The sequence below is a fragment of the Anarhichas minor genome, unplaced genomic scaffold (assembly GCF_050575085.1).
Source record: "Anarhichas minor isolate MPS153535 unplaced genomic scaffold, ASM5057508v1 ptg000018l, whole genome shotgun sequence".
NCBI classification, from domain to species: Eukaryota; Metazoa; Chordata; class Actinopteri; order Perciformes; family Anarhichadidae; genus Anarhichas; species Anarhichas minor.
In genome coordinates this window covers 190,001-209,457 of record NW_027466464.1, presented here as the reverse complement: position 1 = coordinate 209,457, position 19,457 = coordinate 190,001, and the positions used below count along the sequence as shown (strand labels likewise).

At 50.4% G+C, this 19,457-nt stretch overlaps 19 non-coding genes and 1 pseudogene across 19 annotated transcripts; all 20 read right to left on the bottom strand.

The window, feature by feature from the left end:
• Positions 1-23: 23 nt before the first annotated feature.
• Positions 24-187, bottom strand: LOC142953129 (U1 spliceosomal RNA). The gene has a single exon (XR_012954781.1). It is a non-coding gene; the product is annotated as a U1 spliceosomal RNA (small nuclear RNA).
• Positions 188-470: 283 nt separating this feature from the next.
• On the bottom strand, positions 471-653 carry LOC142953558 (U2 spliceosomal RNA). The gene has a single exon (XR_012955192.1). It is a non-coding gene; the product is annotated as a U2 spliceosomal RNA (small nuclear RNA).
• Positions 654-5,865: 5,212 nt separating this feature from the next.
• Positions 5,866-5,982, bottom strand: LOC142953672 (U5 spliceosomal RNA). Its single transcript, XR_012955281.1, has one exon. It is a non-coding gene; the product is annotated as a U5 spliceosomal RNA (small nuclear RNA).
• A 204-nt stretch (positions 5,983-6,186) lies between these two features.
• LOC142953128 (U1 spliceosomal RNA) lies at positions 6,187-6,350 on the bottom strand. The gene has a single exon (XR_012954780.1). It is a non-coding gene; the product is annotated as a U1 spliceosomal RNA (small nuclear RNA).
• Positions 6,351-6,633: 283 nt separating this feature from the next.
• LOC142953509 (U2 spliceosomal RNA) lies at positions 6,634-6,824 on the bottom strand. The gene has a single exon (XR_012955145.1). It is a non-coding gene; the product is annotated as a U2 spliceosomal RNA (small nuclear RNA).
• Positions 6,825-6,994: 170 nt separating this feature from the next.
• LOC142953331 (U1 spliceosomal RNA) lies at positions 6,995-7,158 on the bottom strand. The gene has a single exon (XR_012954976.1). It is a non-coding gene; the product is annotated as a U1 spliceosomal RNA (small nuclear RNA).
• A 287-nt stretch (positions 7,159-7,445) lies between these two features.
• LOC142953566 (U2 spliceosomal RNA) lies at positions 7,446-7,634 on the bottom strand. The gene has a single exon (XR_012955197.1). It is a non-coding gene; the product is annotated as a U2 spliceosomal RNA (small nuclear RNA).
• A 1,891-nt stretch (positions 7,635-9,525) lies between these two features.
• Positions 9,526-9,642, bottom strand: LOC142953670 (U5 spliceosomal RNA). The gene has a single exon (XR_012955279.1). It is a non-coding gene; the product is annotated as a U5 spliceosomal RNA (small nuclear RNA).
• Positions 9,643-9,846: 204 nt separating this feature from the next.
• On the bottom strand, positions 9,847-10,010 carry LOC142953127 (U1 spliceosomal RNA). The gene has a single exon (XR_012954779.1). It is a non-coding gene; the product is annotated as a U1 spliceosomal RNA (small nuclear RNA).
• Positions 10,011-10,293: 283 nt separating this feature from the next.
• LOC142953354 (U2 spliceosomal RNA) lies at positions 10,294-10,484 on the bottom strand. The gene has a single exon (XR_012954998.1). It is a non-coding gene; the product is annotated as a U2 spliceosomal RNA (small nuclear RNA).
• Positions 10,485-10,660: 176 nt separating this feature from the next.
• On the bottom strand, positions 10,661-10,777 carry LOC142953792 (U5 spliceosomal RNA). Its single transcript, XR_012955393.1, has one exon. It is a non-coding gene; the product is annotated as a U5 spliceosomal RNA (small nuclear RNA).
• Positions 10,778-10,981: 204 nt separating this feature from the next.
• LOC142953263 (U1 spliceosomal RNA) lies at positions 10,982-11,145 on the bottom strand. The gene has a single exon (XR_012954908.1). It is a non-coding gene; the product is annotated as a U1 spliceosomal RNA (small nuclear RNA).
• Positions 11,146-11,432: 287 nt separating this feature from the next.
• On the bottom strand, positions 11,433-11,623 carry LOC142953507 (U2 spliceosomal RNA). Its single transcript, XR_012955143.1, has one exon. It is a non-coding gene; the product is annotated as a U2 spliceosomal RNA (small nuclear RNA).
• A 171-nt stretch (positions 11,624-11,794) lies between these two features.
• LOC142953126 (U1 spliceosomal RNA) lies at positions 11,795-11,958 on the bottom strand. Its single transcript, XR_012954778.1, has one exon. It is a non-coding gene; the product is annotated as a U1 spliceosomal RNA (small nuclear RNA).
• Positions 11,959-12,245: 287 nt separating this feature from the next.
• On the bottom strand, positions 12,246-12,426 carry LOC142953561 (U2 spliceosomal RNA; annotated as a pseudogene).
• A 5,213-nt stretch (positions 12,427-17,639) lies between these two features.
• LOC142953669 (U5 spliceosomal RNA) lies at positions 17,640-17,756 on the bottom strand. Its single transcript, XR_012955278.1, has one exon. It is a non-coding gene; the product is annotated as a U5 spliceosomal RNA (small nuclear RNA).
• Positions 17,757-17,960: 204 nt separating this feature from the next.
• On the bottom strand, positions 17,961-18,124 carry LOC142953262 (U1 spliceosomal RNA). The gene has a single exon (XR_012954907.1). It is a non-coding gene; the product is annotated as a U1 spliceosomal RNA (small nuclear RNA).
• A 287-nt stretch (positions 18,125-18,411) lies between these two features.
• On the bottom strand, positions 18,412-18,602 carry LOC142953401 (U2 spliceosomal RNA). Its single transcript, XR_012955043.1, has one exon. It is a non-coding gene; the product is annotated as a U2 spliceosomal RNA (small nuclear RNA).
• A 176-nt stretch (positions 18,603-18,778) lies between these two features.
• LOC142953668 (U5 spliceosomal RNA) lies at positions 18,779-18,895 on the bottom strand. Its single transcript, XR_012955277.1, has one exon. It is a non-coding gene; the product is annotated as a U5 spliceosomal RNA (small nuclear RNA).
• A 204-nt stretch (positions 18,896-19,099) lies between these two features.
• Positions 19,100-19,263, bottom strand: LOC142953125 (U1 spliceosomal RNA). Its single transcript, XR_012954777.1, has one exon. It is a non-coding gene; the product is annotated as a U1 spliceosomal RNA (small nuclear RNA).
• Between the last annotated feature and the right edge of the window lie 194 nt (positions 19,264-19,457).

Sequence of the window (19,457 nt, the reverse complement as noted above, 5' to 3'; positions counted from 1 at the left end):
GATATTCTTTTCAACAAAACAATCAGGGGAGAGCGCGAACGCAGTCCCCCACTACCAGAAATTATGCAGTCGAGATTCCCACATTTGGGGAATTCGCAGTGGTCAGAACAACCGGAGTGCAATGGCTGGGCCTCGCCCTGGGTGAACCACCTTCTTGATCATGGTATCTCCCCTGCCAGGTAAGTATGAGTTGGAAGAGACAGAGACAGGGGCGGCATTCCCAGACGCAGTACTCCGGATGACGGTTCCCAGATGGCATAATCCCAGAGTGCAGGGATTTAGCATTAAGCTTAGGCTGGGAGCACAGCGATGTTCCACGAGGGGCGTCAGTAAGGAATAAACAAGGCCTTTGTTTGACACAATCCCCAGCCTTGAAGACAGACAGCGAATGAGATCCTCGTCGTTCATTAAAGTGTGAAGCTAATCAACAGATCCATTTGGATTGGTGTTTGGTTGTCCACAAGGCATTTGAGGAGTGCACCGTTCCCGGCAATGCTGCAATACCGGGTCAATGCGTGGAGTGAACGGAGCAAGCCCCTTTTTCATCTCCCGATGCTAAAAATCTGCTTAATACGTTATCCTCATATAGAGGACATATCAGATATTAAACTGATAAGAACAGATTTTTTTTTTTTTTATTATCAAAATTCTGTACACAAATCATACAATTTCAAACATACAAACTTCACGTTTTGCATCATGCAACTTAATTATATTTCACAGTTACATGTCAGTAACCAGCATTTGTCAATACACAAAAAAAACACAAAATACACTTATGCAATGTCTTCAGGATTCACCATCCCCACCCAAAACCTCCTTTCCACCTTTCCAAGGCAGCATGCTTCCCCCACTTCCTGATGTCCCGTTCAATCCTCCCCTTTATATCTAATTCCACTCTCTTTAACACCCCCTCCAAGCGACTTTCCCTGTTTTTTCCCACCAGGTCTTGCCTAGCCACCCACAAACTCCTCTTAACCAGGCTTATAATTAGCCACGTAAGGAAATGTTTACTCCCCAAACCTCCCCCTTCTACCACCCTAGTCCATGTCAATTTAAACCCAGGGTCTAACCTCCCCAGCCATGTTGCTGCTCTACTCCACACAATACTAGCAAAGGGACAGTCCCACATGACATGCCTGACAGTTTCTTCCCCCATACAGCCTTCCCTCGGGCACACAGGGGATCTTGCTAAACTATGCCGGTACATTACATCTCGCACTGGCAGACATTTGTGAAGGCATAGCCAATTGAGATCTTTGAGACCATTGTCCAGCCCCCGTGGCTGTATCCCCTTCCAAATACTCTTCGGGATCCCAACCACTGCCGGTGCGATCACTCTCTGTCTGACAACTTTATAAAGGAATTTGTGGTTCAGTCTGACACTGGTTTCTGAGGCCTCGGGATGGGCCCGCAGCCACCTGGCTGCGTACTGGTAATGCCATGGCTGTTGCTCCACCCGGGGCCCTAAATTGTTCCAGACCAACACGCGCCTGGCCTGATAGGAAAAATAGAGCCGCAGGAAGTGTCCTGATGGGTGTACGACTGGAGTTGACATCTCCCTCCACAAAAAAGAAACAAATATGCAGTCTAGCTTCAACGGGAGGTGTGGGACATCTCTTCCCCCTGCTTCAATCCCTGCCAGCATGCGGGCCCTCGCCACATACTCATATCTCCCTCCCCACAAGAAAGTGAACACGAGGCGCATAATAGGTCTCCTCATACTGACTGGCATTGGGTATATGTATGCCAAGTACACAAGAGATGGCATAATATCTACCTTCAGAACCAGTACTTTCCCTATCAAAGTCAGGCCCCTGCTCTTCCAGAGAGCAAACTTCTTCTGGACTGCCATAAAGCGCCTAGTCCAGTTGGCCGTGGCACTATGGGCTGTCTCAAAGCTGACCCCTAGTACCTTCAGCGGTCCCGTGCAGAGCGTCAGCCCCCCTGGTACCTCCGTCCTTTCTTTCCAGCGCCCAAAGAACTTCACAGAAGACTTGGCACAATTAAGTTTAGCACTAGCCACCTTACCAAAGCTCTGGAAAATTTCCAAGGCTCGAAGAAGGCATGTGTCGGTGTCCAGCAGCAGTGTGGTGTCATCTGCGTACTGAGACAGTTTAACTCGTAAGCCCCCACTGCCAGGTAGCAGGAAACCTCTCACACCCGGATCAGCCCGAATGGCTGCCGCCAGGGGCTCCATGTAAAGGATGTAAAGCAGTGGTGAAAGCGGACACCCCTGTCTTACCCCTGAGTGCAAACTAAAAATGTCTCCTAGGTGGCCGTTAACTGAAACCATGCTCCCTACACCTGTGTACAATATGCGTAACCATCCCATAAAAGCCTGACTGAAGCCTAACCTCTGCAAAACTCTAAACATAAAACCCCAATGAACCCTGTCAAACGCTTTTGCCTGGTCGAGACCAACCACCATCAGTGGCAGGTGCCGGTCTTCCGCCCACGCGACAGCGTCCCGAATGAGCTGTAGATTCCATCTCACTGAGCGCCCCGCTACCCCACATGTTTGGTCCACATGGACCACATGAGGAAGTGCTATGCCTAGACGATCCGCTAGGACCTTTGCCAGGAGTTTGTAGTCAACACACAGCATGGTCAGTGGTCGCCAGTTCCCTAGGTCGGCACGATCCCCCTTCTTATAAAGAAGTGAGATAACTCCGGTGGCCGCAGAACCTCCCATTGTACCTGTGCGGAGTATTGCGGACAACACCTCCAACACTACCGGCCCAAGTACATCCCAGAACTTGAGATAAAACTCTGCTGGGAGCCCATCGATGCCAGGCACCTTCCGCCTCTTCATTCTCTGGAGGGCCCACTCAATCTCTATTAGGGTGAGCGGGGCCTCCAAAGCCTGTACTATATCCTTCGGCACCCGCTGGGTCAGAAAATCCAGGAATACCTCTCCTCCTCCTACCTCTATGTCTTTCTCCCTAAACCTTGTGCGATAGTAGTCCGTGGCAGCCTGCACCATCTCTACCCCTTCTGACACCACCCTGCCCTGCTTGTCCATTAACCCGGTCACTACCTGTTTTGCCCTATCAGCCCGTACTGAGCTGAAGAAAGCAGCGGAACACGTCTCGAACTCCTCACGGAATGTTTCACGTGATCGCAACAGGTATGCCCTGGCCTTACCCTCATATACGTCCCTAAGCTGTGCTTTAAGGGAGTCACAAGCCTGCTGATTTATAATGCCGCCCCAGTTTCCCCCGGCGTACTCACGTTCGAGAAGGTGCTGAAGGCGAAACACCTCCCTCCTCGCCATACTCGCCTTCCTTTTACAATACTTTAAACAAAAAAATTGTATCCGCTTTTTAGCAACCTCCCACCACTCAATTACTCCGGAACACAATGACCTTAGTCCTTCCAGGCCTTTGAAAAATGAACGGAAATGTTGGTTGAAAACCTCCTCCTCCAGGATGCTGACGTTAAGGTGCCAGTACCCAGTTCCAAACACTGGCACATCTGAGTGCACTTCCAATAGCAGCCCGTCATGATCTGAGAAGAACACAGGGAGCAGTCTGCCTGCCAATAGCCTGAAAGACTTGGAAAGAAAAACATAATCCAAACATTTAACGATGCCCCTAGAGTTGCGCCATGTGGGACCTGTTACCTGTGGCCTGACCTCCCTCGCCCCATCTACCAGGCCATGTTTAGCCATGAGGTTGGAAATAAACCCATCGCTGGTATCTCCCCCCTTGCCCAACTCAACATTAAAATCACCCCCTATCACTACCTGCCTACTGGTGGCCAGGTGCGGCTCCAATTGACCAGCCATCTCTTGCCTTTCTGTTGGAGTTTGTGCTCCATAGACCACAATAACCCTAAGCTTGACTGTCCCCCATGTGATGTCTGCGCCCATTATCCTCCCCTGGACAATAACAAAGGAAGACTCCACCTTGATCTCTTGAAACCCAAATAAAATCCCAACCCCAGTAGAGTGGACCCCCCCTACGCTCCAAACTGAGTCCCCTTTTGTCCACTCCCTCGAAAAAATCCCCACGTCCCCCCCATCCCGTAAATGTACCTCCTGCAAAAAACAAAAGGCAACCTGGTGCGACTCCACAAAATTAAAAACAACCCTTCTTTTAACTGGGTCCCTCATTCCCCTTGCGTTTATAGTGAGAACCTTAAAAAAACCCATTGTGCATCTTAAATAAAGATTCCTATTGCTGGTTCCCACTACCCTAAAGGTATACATTCTCTTTATCCATCTCGTCAGCCCAGGAAAACGGCACTGCGTTTGGCGACGTTGTTGGTCTGTTAAGCCCCTCATAAGCGTCCTCCCCTAAGGGGGACGACAGCATGAGCAGGCCTGGGGGAAGATCGAAGCTCAGGCCTAAACCGTCTGTTAGTATGGCAGCTGCTTCTCCCAATGACTGCTCACCCATCTCCCCTCCCACCTCTTGACCCGTATCCCCATCCTTCTGCTCCTGGGCCCCTCCTTCCTCCACTTTATCAGCGGCTCTCTTATGCTGACCTGTTCCCCCTCCCCTCCCCCCCTCAATCCCACCCTTGTTGGTCTGTCCCCCCTTTGACTTTTTGCTCCGTACCCCCTCCCCACTCTCTCCAAGCTCTGTCGAGAGTCCTGTTCCGAATGCCTGCGACCCTTTCCGTGCCCCTTGCTTTGATTTGGAGGGAGCAGGATCGGAAGTGAGGACAGGAAACTCGTCCATAATGTCTGTGGATGCCTTGGCCATTCCGTCTGTTCCGGCGGTGCCCTCATCCCGGGGCGCTGCCTCCCCTTTACTCCCCAACGCGTCAGCTCCGGAGCCCTCCTGTACCGTCCTCTCCCCGTCATTCTGTGTGGCTCCCCTACTCGGCTCGCCAGCCTCAGTCGGTTTGGCAGCCTCCGCAAAAGTTTTCTTGCGGCCAGGACAACCTCGGTACAGGTGGTCAGTTCCACCGCATCCATGGCACGTCCTTGGCACTGTGCAGTCCTTGGCGGAATGCCCTGCTTGCCCACAGAAACGGCATCTTGTTTCCCCACAGCCTGCCTCTGAATGTCCTGACTGTCTGCACTTCCTGCAGAAAGCAGGTTGCCGTGGGTAAAATAGATACCCACGATCTCCACCAAGGCTGAAGAAGGCAGGTGGATGTTTCAGGCCTCCTGGACCTTCTGCGTCATGATACAGCAGTACCTGGAACTGGCGCCGTCCAGTCCAAAACCCCAGGGTGTCCTTTATATGCCTTGCAGCTGTCACCACCTCTCCATACTGCCCCAGGAATGCAGCTAGTGCTGAGTCATTAACAAAGGGGTTGTACATATGCACAGTTATTGTTCTGAAATTAGGTCTGTCCAGGTTCAGTACTCTGTAGCCGGCTAGCGGCCTTACCCCTGCCTCTGCTCGGCAAATTTCAGCCACACTCCGGTAGATCTCCTCGGTCCTCAGTGTAACGTCGAACGCCTTCTCCTGCTGGTTCCACTGGATGCAGTGCACCTCCTCCACCTTCAGTTGTAGCTGCCCAATTATGACTTGCCTGCCAAAGAACTCTCTGGACTGCAGTTTGTAGTCTTCCGTGGTTGCCTGGAATCGTAGCGTGTGTCTCAGCCCGACCCTTGGGATCGACTGCTCTTTTTGGCCCCTTGCGGCCATTGCTGTCTCGTTGTTAGCTCTCTCTGTGCTGTATTTTTCCGCAACACCACTTGATCTTAGCCAAAAGGCCGAGAAGCGATGAGCCCCAACTGTTTGCTTCCTGAGTCACCCTCCTGACACGTTTCACCCTTGTCATGGTGCAGTTCTTTCCAAGGGACATAGCAGTGGCTGCTGCTTTGGCACACATCCAAGCACTCCATGGTCAAGCACCGTGGTCTCATTAAGGACAGCTTTCTTTCTTTTCACAATTGTACAAGGCTCAGCCAAATGGCAAAGCCTGCTAAAAATAGGTTGAACTCATTGGTATTCCTCTCCACGGAAGTCTTTAGTAAAAGGCGAAAGACTTGTGCGTTATGAAGAGAAACCAAAGTAAGTACAGCAACATTGTCAAGAACAGCCAAAGTCCCTAGTTGCCCAAGTCAAAACGCTCATGGTAAGCCTGAGTTCACGTGCCCTGTTCCAAATCTGAAGCCACACCCATTCCCACATCTTAAAGAGGGCAATATTCTCCATAGTACTATTTCCTCCCCTCCAGTCAAAAGTACAAATCACTTGATATTCTTTTCAACAAAACAATCAGGGGAGAGCGCGAACGCAGTCCCCCACTACCAGAAATTATGCAGTCGAGATTCCCACATTTGGGGAATTCGCAGTGGTCAGAACAACCGGAGTGCAATGGCTGGGCCTCGCCCTGGGTGAACCACCTTCTTGATCATGGTATCTCCCCTGCCAGGTAAGTATGAGTTGGAAGAGACAGAGACAGGGGCGGCATTCCCAGACGCAGTACTCCGGATGACGGTTCCCAGATGGCATAATCCCAGAGTGCAGCCCTTTAGCATTAAGCTCAGGCTGGGAGCACAGCGATGTTCCACGAGGGGCGTCAGTAAGGAATAAATAAGGCCTTTGTTTGACACAAGCCCCAGCCTTGAAGACAGACAGCGAATGAGATCCTCGTCGTTCATTAAAGTGTGAAGCTAATCAACAGATCCATTTGGATTGGTGTTTGGTTGTCCACAAGGCATTTGAGGAGTGCACCATTCCCGGCAATGCTGCAATACCGGGTCAATGCGTGGAGTGAACGGAGCAAGCCCCTTTTTCATCTCCCGATGCTAAAAATCTGCTTAATACGTTATCCTCATATAGAGGACATATCAGATATTAAACTGATAAGAACAGATACTACACTTGATCTTAGCCAAAAGGCCGAGAAGCGATGAGCCCCAACTGTTTGCTTCCTGAGTCACCCTCCTGACACGTTTCACCCTGTTCCAAATCTGAAGCCACACCCATTCCCACATCTTAAAGAGGGCAATATTCTCCATAGTACTATTTCCTCCCCTCCAATCAAAAGTACAACCACTTGATATTCTTTTCAACAAAACAATCAGGGGAGAGCGCGAACGCAGTCCCCCACTACCAGAAATTATGCAGTCGAGATTCCCACATTTGAGGAATTTGCAGTGGTCAGAACAACCGGAGTGCAATGGCTGGGCCTCGCCCTGGGTGAACCACCTTCTTGATCATGGTATCTCCCCTGCCAGGTAAGTATGAGTTGGAAGAGACAGAGACAGGGGCGGCATTCCCAGATGCAGTACTCCGGATGACGGTTCCCAGATGGCATAATCCCAGAGTGCAGTCCTTTAGCATTAAGCTCAGGCTGGGAGCACAGCGATGTTCCACGAGGGGCGTCAGTAAGGAATAAACAAGGCCTTTGTTTGACACAAGCCCCAGCCTTGAAGACAGACAGCGAATGAGATCCTCGTCGTTCATTAAAGTGTGAAGCTAATCAACAGACTGATCCATTTGGATTGGTGTTTGGTTGTCCACAAGGCATTTGAGGAGTGCACCGTTCCCGGCAATGCTGCAATACCGGGTCAATGCGTGGAGTGAACGGAGCAAGCCCCTTCTTCATCTCCCGATGCTAAAAATCTGCTTAATACGTTATCCTCATATAGAGGACATATCAGATATTAAACTGATAAGAACAGATTTTTTTTTTTTTTTTTTTTTTAATCAAAATTCTGTACACAAATCATACAATTTCAAACATACAAACTTCACATGTTTTGCATCATGCAACTTAATTCTATTTCACAGTTACATGTCAGTAACCAGCATTTGTCAATACACAAAAAAAACAAACAAACACAAAATACACTTATGCAAAGTCTTCAGGATTTACCATCCCCACCCAAAAAAACCCATTGTGCATCTTAAATAAAGATTCCTATTGCTGGTTCCCACTACCCTAAAGGTATACATTCTCTTTATCCATCTCGTCAGCCCAGGAAAACGGCCCTGCGTTTGGCGACGTTGTTGGTCTGTTAAGCCCCTCATAAGCGTCCTCCCCTAAGGGGGACGACAGCATGAGGAGGCCTGGGGGAAGATCGAAGCTCAGGCCTAAACCTTCTGTTAGTATGGCAACTGCTTCTCCCAATGACTGCTCACCCATCTCCCCTCCCACCTCTTGACCCGTATCCCCATCCTTCTGCTCCTGGGCCCCTCCTTCCTCCACTTTATCAGCGGCTCTCTTATGCTGACCTGGTCCCCCTCCCCTCCCCCCCCCCCCCCCTCAATCCCACCCTTGTTGGTCTGTCCCCCCTTTGACTTTTTGCTCCGTACCCCCTCCCCACTCTCTCCAAGCTCTGTCGAGAGTCCTGTTCCAAATGCCTGCGACCCTTTCCGTGCCCCTTGCTTTGATTTGGAGGGATCGGAAGTGAGGACAGGAAAATCGTCCATAATGTCTGTGGATGCCTTGGCCATTCCGTCTGTTCCGGCGGTGCCCTCATCCCGGGACGCTGCCTCCCCTTTACTCCCCAACGCGTCGGCTCCGGAGCCCTCCTGTACCGTCCTCTCCCCGTCATTCTGTGTGGCTCCCCTACTCGGCTCGCCAGCCTCAGTCGGTTTGGCAGCCTCCGCAAAAGTTTTCTTGCGGCCAGGACAACCTCGGTACAGGTGGTCAGTTCCACCGCATCCATGGCACGTCCTTGGCTCTGTGCAGTCCTTGGCCGAATGCCCTTCTTGCCCACAGAAACGGCATCTTGTTTCCCCACAGCCTGCCTCTGAATGTCCTGACTGTCTGCACTTCCTGCAGAAAGCAGGTTGCCGTGGGTAAAATAGATACCCACGATCTCCACCAAGGCTGAAGAAGGCAGGTGGATGTTTCAGGCCTCCTGGACCTTCTGCGTCATGATACAGCAGTACCTGGAACTGGCGCCGCCCAGTCCAAAACCCCAGGGTGTCCTTTATATGCCTTGCAGCCGTCACCACCTCTCCATACTGCCCCAGGAATGCAGCTAGTGCTGAGTCATTAACAAAGGGGTTGTACATATGCACAGTTATTGTTCTGAAATTAGGTCTGTCCAGGTCCAGTACTCTGTAGCCGGCTAGCGGCCTTACCCCTGCCTCTGCTCGGCATATTTCAGCCACACTCCGGTAGATCTCCTCGGTCCTCAGTGTAACGTTGAAAGCCTTCTCCTGCTGGTTCCACTGGATGCAGTGCACCTCCTCCACCTTCAGTTGTAGCTGCCCAATTATGACTTGCCTGCCAAAAAACTCTCTGGACTGCAGATTGTAGTCTTCCGTGGTTGCCTGGAATCGTAGCGTGTGTCTCAGCCCGACCCTTGGGATCGACTGCTCTTTTTGGCCCCTTGCGGCCATTGCTGTCTCGTTGTTAGCTCTCTCTGTGCTGTATTTTTCCGCAACACCACTTGATCTTAGCCAAAAGGCCGAGAAGCGATGAGCCCCAACTGTTTGCTTCCTGAGTCACCCTCCTGACACGTTTCACCCTTGTCATGGTGCAGTTCTTTCCAAGGGACATAGCAGTGGCTGCTGCTTTGGCACACATCCAAGCACTCCATGGTCAAGCACCGTGGTCTCATTAAGGACAGCTTTCTTTCTTTTCACAACTGTACAAGGCTCAGCCAAATGGCAAAGCCTGCTAAAAATAGGTTGAACTCATTGGTATTCCTCTCCACGGAAGTCTTTAGTAAAAGGCGAAAGACTTGTGCGTTATGAAGAGAAACCAAAGTAAGTACAGCAACATTGTCAAGAACAGCCAAAGTCCCTAGTTGCCCAAGTCAAAACGCTCATGGTAAGCCTGAGTTCATGTGCCCTGTTCCAAATCTGAAGCCACACCCATTCCCACATCTTAAAGAGGGCAATATTCTCCATAGTACTATTTCCTCCCCTCCAGTCAAAAGTACAAATCACTTGATATTCTTTTCAACAAAACAATCAGGGGAGAGCGCGAACGCAGTCCCCCACTACCAGAAATTATGCAGTCGAGATTCCCACATTTGGGGAATTCGCAGTGGTCAGAACAACCGGAGTGCAATGGCTGGGCCTCGCCCTGGGTGAACCACCTTCTTGATCATGGTATCTCCCCTGCCAGGTAAGTATGAGTTGGAAGAGACAGAGACAGGGGCGGCATTCCCAGACGCAGTACTCCGGATGACGGTTCCCAGATGGCATAATCCCAGAGTGCAGGGATTTAGCATTAAGCTCAGGCTGGGAGCACAGCGATGTTCCACGAGGGGCGTCAGTAAGGAATAAACAAGGCCTTTGTTTGACACAATCCCCAGCCTTGAAGACAGACAGCGAATGAGATCCTCGTCTTTCATTAAAGTGTGAAGCTAATCAACAGATCCATTTGGATTGGTGTTTGGTTGTCCACAAGGCATTTGAGGAGTGCACCGTTCCCGGCAATGCTGCAATACCGGGTCAATGCGTGGAGTGAACGGGGCAAGCCCCTTTTTCATCTCCCGATGCTAAAAATCTGCTTAATACGTTATCCTCATATAGAGGACATATCAGATATTAAACTGATAAGAACAGATACTACACTTGATCTTAGCCAAAAGGCCGAGAAGCGATGAGCCCCAACTGTTTGCTTCCTGAGTCACCCTCCTGACACGTTTCACCCTTGTCATGGTGCAGTTCTTTCCAAGGGACATAGCAGTGGCTGCTGCTTTGGCACACATCCAAGCACTCCATGGTCAAGCACCGTGGTCTCGTTAAGGACAGCTTTCTTTCTTTTCACAACTGTACAAGGCTCAGCCAAATGGCAAAGCCTGCTAAAAATAGGTTGAACTCATTGGTATTCCTCTCCACGGAAGTCTTTAGTAAAAGGCGAAAGACTTGTGCGTTATGAAGAGAAACTAAAGTAAATACAGCAACATTGTCAAGAACAGCCAAAGTCCCTAGTTGCCCAAGTCAAAACGCTCATGGTAAGCCTGAGTTCACGTGCCCTGTTCCAAATCTGAAGCCACACCCATTCCCACATCTTAAAGAGGGCAATATTCTCCATAGTACTATTTCCTCCCCTCCAATCAAAAGTACAAATCACTTGATATTCTTTTCAACAAAACAATCAGGGGAGAGCGCGAACGCAGTCCCCCACTACCAGAAATGATGCAGTCGAGATTCCCACATTTGGGGAATTCGCAGTGGTCAGAACAACCGGAGTGCAATGGCTGGGCCTCGCCCTGGGTGAACCACCTTCTTGATCATGGTATCTCCCCTGCCAGGTAAGTATGAGTTGGAAGAGACAGAGACAGGGGCGGCATTCCCAGACGCAGTACTCCGGATGACGGTTCCCAGATGGCATAATCCCAGAGTGCAGCCCTTTAGCATTAAGCTCAGGCTGGGAGCACAGCGATGTTCCACGAGGGGCATCAGTAAGGAATAAACAAGGCCTTTGTTTGACACAATCCCCAGCCTTGAAGACAGACAGCGAATGAGATCCTCGTCGTTCATTAAAGTGTGAAGCTAATCAACAGACTGATCCATTTGGATTGGTGTTTGGTTGTCCACAAGGCATTTGAGGAGTGCACCATTCCCGGCAATGCTGCAATACCGGGTCAATGCGTGGAGTGAACGGAGCAAGCCCCTTTTTCATCTCCCGATGCTAAAAATCTGCTTAATACGTTATCCTCATATAGAGGACATATCAGATATTAAACTGATAAGAACAGATACTACACTTGATCTTAGCCAAAAGGCCGAGAAGCGATGAGCCCCAACTGTTTGCTTCCTGAGTCACCCTCCTGACACGTTTCACCCTGTTCCAAATCTGAAGCCACACCCATTCCCACATCTTAAAGAGGGCAATATTCTCCATAGTACTATTTCCTCCCCTCCAATCAAAAGTACAAACCACTTGATATTCTTTTCAACAAAACAATCAGGGGAGAGCGCGAACGCAGTCCCCCACTACCAGAAATTATGCAGTCGAGATTCCCACATTTGGGGAATTCGCAGTGGTCAGAACAACCGGAGTGCAATGGCTGGGCCTCGCCCTGGGTGAACCACCTTCTTGATCATGGTATCTCCCCTGCCAGGTAAGTATGAGTTGGAAGAGACAGAGACAGGGGCGGCATTCCCAGATGCAGTACTCCGGATGACGGTTCCCAGATGGCATAATCCCAGAGTGCAGCCCTTTAGCATTAAACTCAGGCTGGGAGCACAGCGATGTTCCACGAGGGGCGTCAGTAAGGAATAAACAAGGCCTTTGTTTGACACAATCCCCAGCCTTGAAGACAGACAGCGAATGAGATCCTCGTCGTTCATTAAAGTGTGAAGCTAATCAACAGACTGATCCATTTGGATTGGTGTTTGGTTGTCCACAAGGCATTTGAGGAGTGCACCGTTCCCGGCAATGCTGCAATACCGGGTCAATGCGTGGAGTGAACGGAGCAAGCCCCTTTTTCATCTCCCGATGCTAAAAATCTGCTTAATACGTTATCCTCATATAGAGGACATATCAGATATTAAACTGATAAGAACAGATTTTTTTTTTTTTTTATCAAAATTCTGTACACAAATCATACAATTTCAAACATACAAACTTCACATGTTTTGCATCATGCAACTTAATTATATTTCACAGTTACATGTCAGTAACCAGCATTTGTCAATACACAAAAAAACACAAAATACACTTATGCAATGTCTTCAGGATTCACCATCCCCACCCAAAACCTCCTTTCCACCTTTCCAAGGCAGCATGCTTCCCCCACTTCCTGATGTCCCGTTCAATCCTCCCCTTTATATCTAATTCCACTCTCTTTAACACCCCCTCCAAGCGACTTTCCCTGTTTTTTCCCACCAGGTCTTGCCTAGCCACCCACAAACTCCTCTTAACCAGGCTTATAATTAGCCACGTAAGGAAATGTTTACTCCCCAAACCTCCCCCTTCTACCACCCTAGTCCATGTCAATTTAAACCCAGGGTCTAACCTCCCCAGCCATGTCGCTGCTCTACTCCACACAATACTAGCAAAGGGACAGTCCCACATGACATGCCTGACAGTTTCTTCCCCCATACAGCCTTCCCTCGGGCACACAGGGGATCTTGCTAAACTATGCCGGTACATTACATCTCGCACTGGCAGACATTTGTGAAGGCATAGCCAATTGAGATCTTTGAGACCATTGTCCAGCCCCCGTGGCTGTATCCCCTTCCAAATACTCTTCGGGATCCCAACCACTGCCGGTGCGATCACTCTCTGTCTGACAACTTTATAAAGGAATTTGTGGTTCAGTCTGACACTGGTTTCTGAGGCCTCGGGATGGGCCCGCAGCCACCTGGCTGCGTACTGGTAATGCCATGGCTGTTGCTCCACCCGGGGCCCTAAATTGTTCCAGACCAACACGCGCCTGGCCTGATAGGAAAAATAGAGCCGCAGGAAGTGTCCTGATGGGTGTACGACTGGAGTTGACATCTCCCTCCACAAAAAAGAAACAAATATGCAGTCTAGCTTCAACGGGAGGTGTGGGACATCTCTTCCCCCTGCTTCAATCCCTGCCAGCATGCGGGCCCTCGCCACATACTCATATCTCCCTCCCCACAAGAAAGTGAACACGAGGCGCATAATAGGTCTCCTCATACTGACTGGCATTGGGTATATGTATGCCAAGTACACAAGAGATGGCATAATATCTACCTTCAGAACCAGTACTTTCCCTATCAAAGTCAGGCCCCTGCTCTTCCAGAGAGCAAACTTCTTCTGGACTGCCATAAAGCGCCTAGTCCAGTTGGCCGTGGCACTATGGGCTGTCTCAAAGCTGACCCCTAGTACCTTCAGCGGTCCCGTGCAGAGCGTCAGCCCCCCTGGTACCTCCGTCCTTTCTTTCCAGCGCCCAAAGAACTTCACAGAAGACTTGGCACAATTAAGTTTAGCACTAGCCACCTTACCAAAGCTCTGGAAAATTTCCAAGGCTCGAAGAAGGCATGTGTCGGTGTCCAGCAGCAGTGTGGTGTCATCTGCGTACTGAGACAGTTTAACTCGTAAGCCCCCACTGCCAGGTAGCAGGAAACCTCTCACACCCGGATCAGCCCGAATGGCTGCCGCCAGGGGCTCCATGTAAAGGATGTAAAGCAGTGGTGAAAGCGGACACCCCTGTCTTACCCCTGAGTGCAAACTAAAAATGTCTCCTAGGTGGCCGTTAACTGAAACCATGCTCCCTACACCTGTGTACAATATGCGTAACCATCCCATAAAAGCCTGACTGAAGCCTAACCTCTGCAAAACTCTAAACATAAAACCCCAATGAACCCTGTCAAACGCTTTTGCCTGGTCGAGACCAACCACCATCAGTGGCAGGTGCCGGTCTTCCGCCCACGCGACAGCGTCCCGAATGAGCTGTAGATTCCATCTCACTGAGCGCCCCGCTACCCCACATGTTTGGTCCACATGGACCACATGAGGAAGTGCTATGCCTAGACGATCCGCTAGGACCTTTGCCAGGAGTTTGTAGTCAACACACAGCATGGTCAGTGGTCGCCAGTTCCCTAGGTCGGCACGATCCCCCTTCTTATAAAGAAGTGAGATAACTCCGGTGGCCGCAGAACCTCCCATTGTACCTGTGCGGAGTATTGCGGACAACACCTCCAACACTACCGGCCCAAGTACATCCCAGAACTTGAGATAAAACTCTGCTGGGAGCCCATCGATGCCAGGCACCTTCCGCCTCTTCATTCTCTGGAGGGCCCACTCAATCTCTATTAGGGTGAGCGGGGCCTCCAAAGCCTGTACTATATCCTTCGGCACCCGCTGGGTCAGAAAATCCAGGAATACCTCTCCTCCTCCTACCTCTATGTCTTTCTCCCTAAACCTTGTGCGATAGTAGTCCGTGGCAGCCTGCACCATCTCTACCCCTTCTGACACCACCCTGCCCTGCTTGTCCATTAACCCGGTCACTACCTGTTTTGCCCTATCAGCCCGTACTGAGCTGAAGAAAGCAGCGGAACACGTCTCGAACTCCTCACGGAATGTTTCACGTGATCGCAACAGGTATGCCCTGGCCTTACCCTCATATACGTCCCTAAGCTGTGCTTTAAGGGAGTCACAAGCCTGCTGATTTATAATGCCGCCCCAGTTTCCCCCGGCGTACTCACGTTCGAGAAGGTGCTGAAGGCGAAACACCTCCCTCCTCGCCATACTAGCCTTCCTTTTACAATACTTTAAACAAAAAAATTGTATCCGCTTTTTAGCAACCTCCCACCACTCAATTACTCCGGAACACAATGACCTTAGTCCTTCCAGGCCTTTGAAAAATGAACGGAAATGTTGGTTGAAAACCTCCTCCTCCAGGATGCTGACGTTAAGGTGCCAGTACCCAGTTCCAAACACTGGCACATCTGAGTGCACTTCCAATAGCAGCCCGTCATGATCTGAGAAGAACACAGGGAGCAGTCTGCCTGCCAATAGCCTGAAAGACTTGGAAAGAAAAACATAATCCAAACATTTAACGATGCCCCTAGAGTTGCGCCATGTGGGACCTGTTACCTGTGGCCTGACCTCCCTCGCCCCATCTACCAGGCCATGTTTAGCCATGAGGTTGGAAATAAACCCATCGCTGGTATCTCCCCCCTTGCCCAACTCAACATTAAAATCACCCCCTATCACTACCTGCCTACTGGTGGCCAGGTGCGGCTCCAATTGACCAGCCATCTCTTGCCTTTCTGTTGGAGTTTGTGCTCCATAGACCACAATAACCCTAAGCTTGACTGTCCCCCATGTGATGTCTGCGCCCATTATCCTCCCCTGGACAATAACAAAGGAAGACTCCACCTTGATCTCTTGAAACCCAAATAAAATCCCAACCCCAGTAGAGTGGACCCCCCCTACGCTCCAAACTGAGTCCCCTTTTGTCCACTCCCTCGAAAAAATCCCCACGTCCCCCCCATCCCGTAAATGTACCTCCTGCAAAAAACAAAAGGCAACCTGGTGCGACTCCACAAAATTAAAAACAACCCTTCTTTTAACTGGGTCCCTCATTCCCCTTGCGTTTATAGTGAGAACCTTAAAAAAACCCATTGTGCATCTTAAATAAAGATTCCTATTGCTGGTTCCCACTACCCTAAAGGTATACATTCTCTTTATCCATCTCGTCAGCCCAGGAAAACGGCACTGCGTTTGGCGACGTTGTTGGTCTGTTAAGCCCCTCATAAGCGTCCTCCCCTAAGGGGGACGACAGCATGAGCAGGCCTGGGGGAAGATCGAAGCTCAGGCCTAAACCGTCTGTTAGTATGGCAGCTGCTTCTCCCAATGACTGCTCACCCATCTCCCCTCCCACCTCTTGACCCGTATCCCCATCCTTCTGCTCCTGGGCCCCTCCTTCCTCCACTTTATCAGCGGCTCTCTTATGCTGACCTGTTCCCCCTCCCCTCCCCCCCTCAATCCCACCCTTGTTGGTCTGTCCCCCCTTTGACTTTTTGCTCCGTACCCCCTCCCCACTCTCTCCAAGCTCTGTCGAGAGTCCTGTTCCGAATGCCTGCGACCCTTTCCGTGCCCCTTGCTTTGATTTGGAGGGAGCAGGATCGGAAGTGAGGACAGGAAACTCGTCCATAATGTCTGTGGATGCCTTGGCCATTCCGTCTGTTCCGGCGGTGCCCTCATCCCGGGGCGCTGCCTCCCCTTTACTCCCCAACGCGTCAGCTCCGGAGCCCTCCTGTACCGTCCTCTCCCCGTCATTCTGTGTGGCTCCCCTACTCGGCTCGCCAGCCTCAGTCGGTTTGGCAGCCTCCGCAAAAGTTTTCTTGCGGCCAGGACAACCTCGGTACAGGTGGTCAGTTCCACCGCATCCATGGCACGTCCTTGGCTCTGTGCAGTCCTTGGCGGAATGCCCTGCTTGCCCACAGAAACGGCATCTTGTTTCCCCACAGCCTGCCTCTGAATGTCCTGACTGTCTGCACTTCCTGCAGAAAGCAGGTTGCCGTGGGTAAAATAGATACCCACGATCTCCACCAAGGCTGAAGAAGGCAGGTGGATGTTTCAGGCCTCCTGGACCTTCTGCGTCATGATACAGCAGTACCTGGAACTGGCGCCGTCCAGTCCAAAACCCCAGGGTGTCCTTTATATGCCTTGCAGCCGTCACCACCTCTCCATACTGCCCCAGGAATGCAGCTAGTGCTGAGTCATTAACAAAGGGGTTGTACATATGCACAGTTATTGTTCTGAAATTAGGTCTGTCCAGGTTCAGTACTCTGTAGCCGGCTAGCGGCCTTACCCCTGCCTCTGCTCGGCAAATTTCAGCCACACTCCGGTAGATCTCCTCGGTCCTCAGTGTAACGTCGAACGCCTTCTCCTGCTGGTTCCACTGGATGCAGTGCACCTCCTCCACCTTCAGTTGTAGCTGCCCAATTATGACTTGCCTGCCAAAGAACTCTCTGGACTGCAGTTTGTAGTCTTCCGTGGTTGCCTGGAATCGTAGCGTGTGTCTCAGCCCGACCCTTGGGATCGACTGCTCTTTTTGGCCCCTTGCGGCCATTGCTGTCTCGTTGTTAGCTCTCTCTGTGCTGTATTTTTCCGCAACACCACTTGATCTTAGCCAAAAGGCCGAGAAGCGATGAGCCCCAACTGTTTGCTTCCTGAGTCACCCTCCTGACACGTTTCACCCTTGTCATGGTGCAGTTCTTTCCAAGGGACATAGCAGTGGCTGCTGCTTTGGCACACATCCAAGCACTCCATGGTCAAGCACCGTGGTCTCGTTAAGGACAGCTTTCTTTCTTTTCACAACTGTACAAGGCTCAGCCAAATGGCAAAGCCTGCTAAAAATAGGTTGAACTCATTGGTATTCCTCTCCACGGAAGTCTTTAGTAAAAGGCGAAAGACTTGTGCGTTATGAAGAGAAACCAAAGTAAGTACAGCAACATTGTCAAGAACAGCCAAAGTCCCTAGTTGCCCAAGTCAAAACGCTCATGGTAAGCCTGAGTTCACGTGCCCTGTTCCAAATCTGAAGCCACACCCATTCCCACATCTTAAAGAGGGCAATATTCTCCATAGTACTATTTCCTCCCCTCCAATCAAAAGTACAAATCACTTGATATTCTTTTCAACAAAACAATCAGGGGAGAGCGCGAACGCAGTCCCCCACTACCAGAAATGATGCAGTCGAGATTCCCACATTTGGGGAATTCGCAGTGGTCAGAACAACCGGAGTGCAATGGCTGGGCCTCGCCCTGGGTGAACCACCTTCTTGATCATGGTATCTCCCCTGCCAGGTAAGTATGAGTTGGAAGAGACAGAGACAGGGGCGGCATTCCCAGATGCAGTACTCCGGATGACGGTTCCCAGATGGCATAATCCCAGAGTGCAGCCCTTTAGCATTAAGCTCAGGCTGGGAGCACAGCGATGTTCCACGAGGGGCGTCAGTAAGGAATAAACAAGGCCTTTGTTTGACACAAGCCCCAGCCTTGAAGACAGACAGCGAATGAGATCCTCGTCGTTCATTAAAGTGTGAAGCTAATCAACAGACTGATCCATTTGGATTGGTGTTTGGTTGTCCACAAGGCATTTGAGGAGTGCACCGTTCCCGGCAATGCTGCAATACCGGGTCAATGCGTGGAGTGAACGGAGCAAGCCCCTTTTTCATCTCCCGATGCTAAAAATCTGCTTAATACGTTATCCTCATATAGAGGACATATCAGATATTAAACTGATAAGAACAGATACTACACTTGATCTTAGCCAAAAGGCCGAGAAGCGATGAGCCCCAACTGTTTGCTTCCTGAGTCACCCTCCTGACACGTTTCACCCTTGTCATGGTGCAGTTCTTTCCAAGGGACATAGCAGTGGCTGCTGCTTTGGCACACATCCAAGCACTCCATGGTCAAGCACCGTGGTCTCGTTAAGGACAGCTTTCTTTCTTTTCACAACTGTACAAGGCTCAGCCAAATGGCAAAGCCTGCTAAAAATAGGTTGAACTCATTGGTATTCCTCTCCACGGAAGTCTTTAGTAAAAGGCGAAAGACTTGTGCGTTATGAAGAGAAACCAAAGTAAATACAGCAACATTGTCAAGAACAGCCAAAGTCCCTAGTTGCCCAAGTCAAAACGCTCATGGTAAGCCTGAGTTCACGTGCCCTGTTCCAAATCTGAAGCCACACCCATTCCCACATCTTAAAGAGGGCAATATTCTCCATAGTACTATTTCCTCCCCTCCAATCAAAAGTACAAATCACTTGATATTCTTTTCAACAAAACAATCAGGGGAGAGCGCGAACGCAGTCCCCCACTACCAGAAATTATGCAGTCGAGATTCCCACATTTGGGGAATTCGCAGTGGTCAGAACAACCGGAGTGCAATGGCTGGGCCTCGCCCTGGGTGAACCACCTTCTTGATCATGGTATCTCCCCTGCCAGGTAAGTATGAGTTGGAAGAGACAGAGACAGGGGCGGCATTCCCAGACGCAGTACTCCGGATGACGGTTCCCAGATGGCATAATCCCAGAGTGCAGGGATTTAGCATTAAACTTAGGCTGGGAGCACAGCGATGTTCCACGAGGGGCGTCAGTAAGGAATAAACAAGGCCTTTGTTTGACACAATCCCCAGCCTTGAAGACAG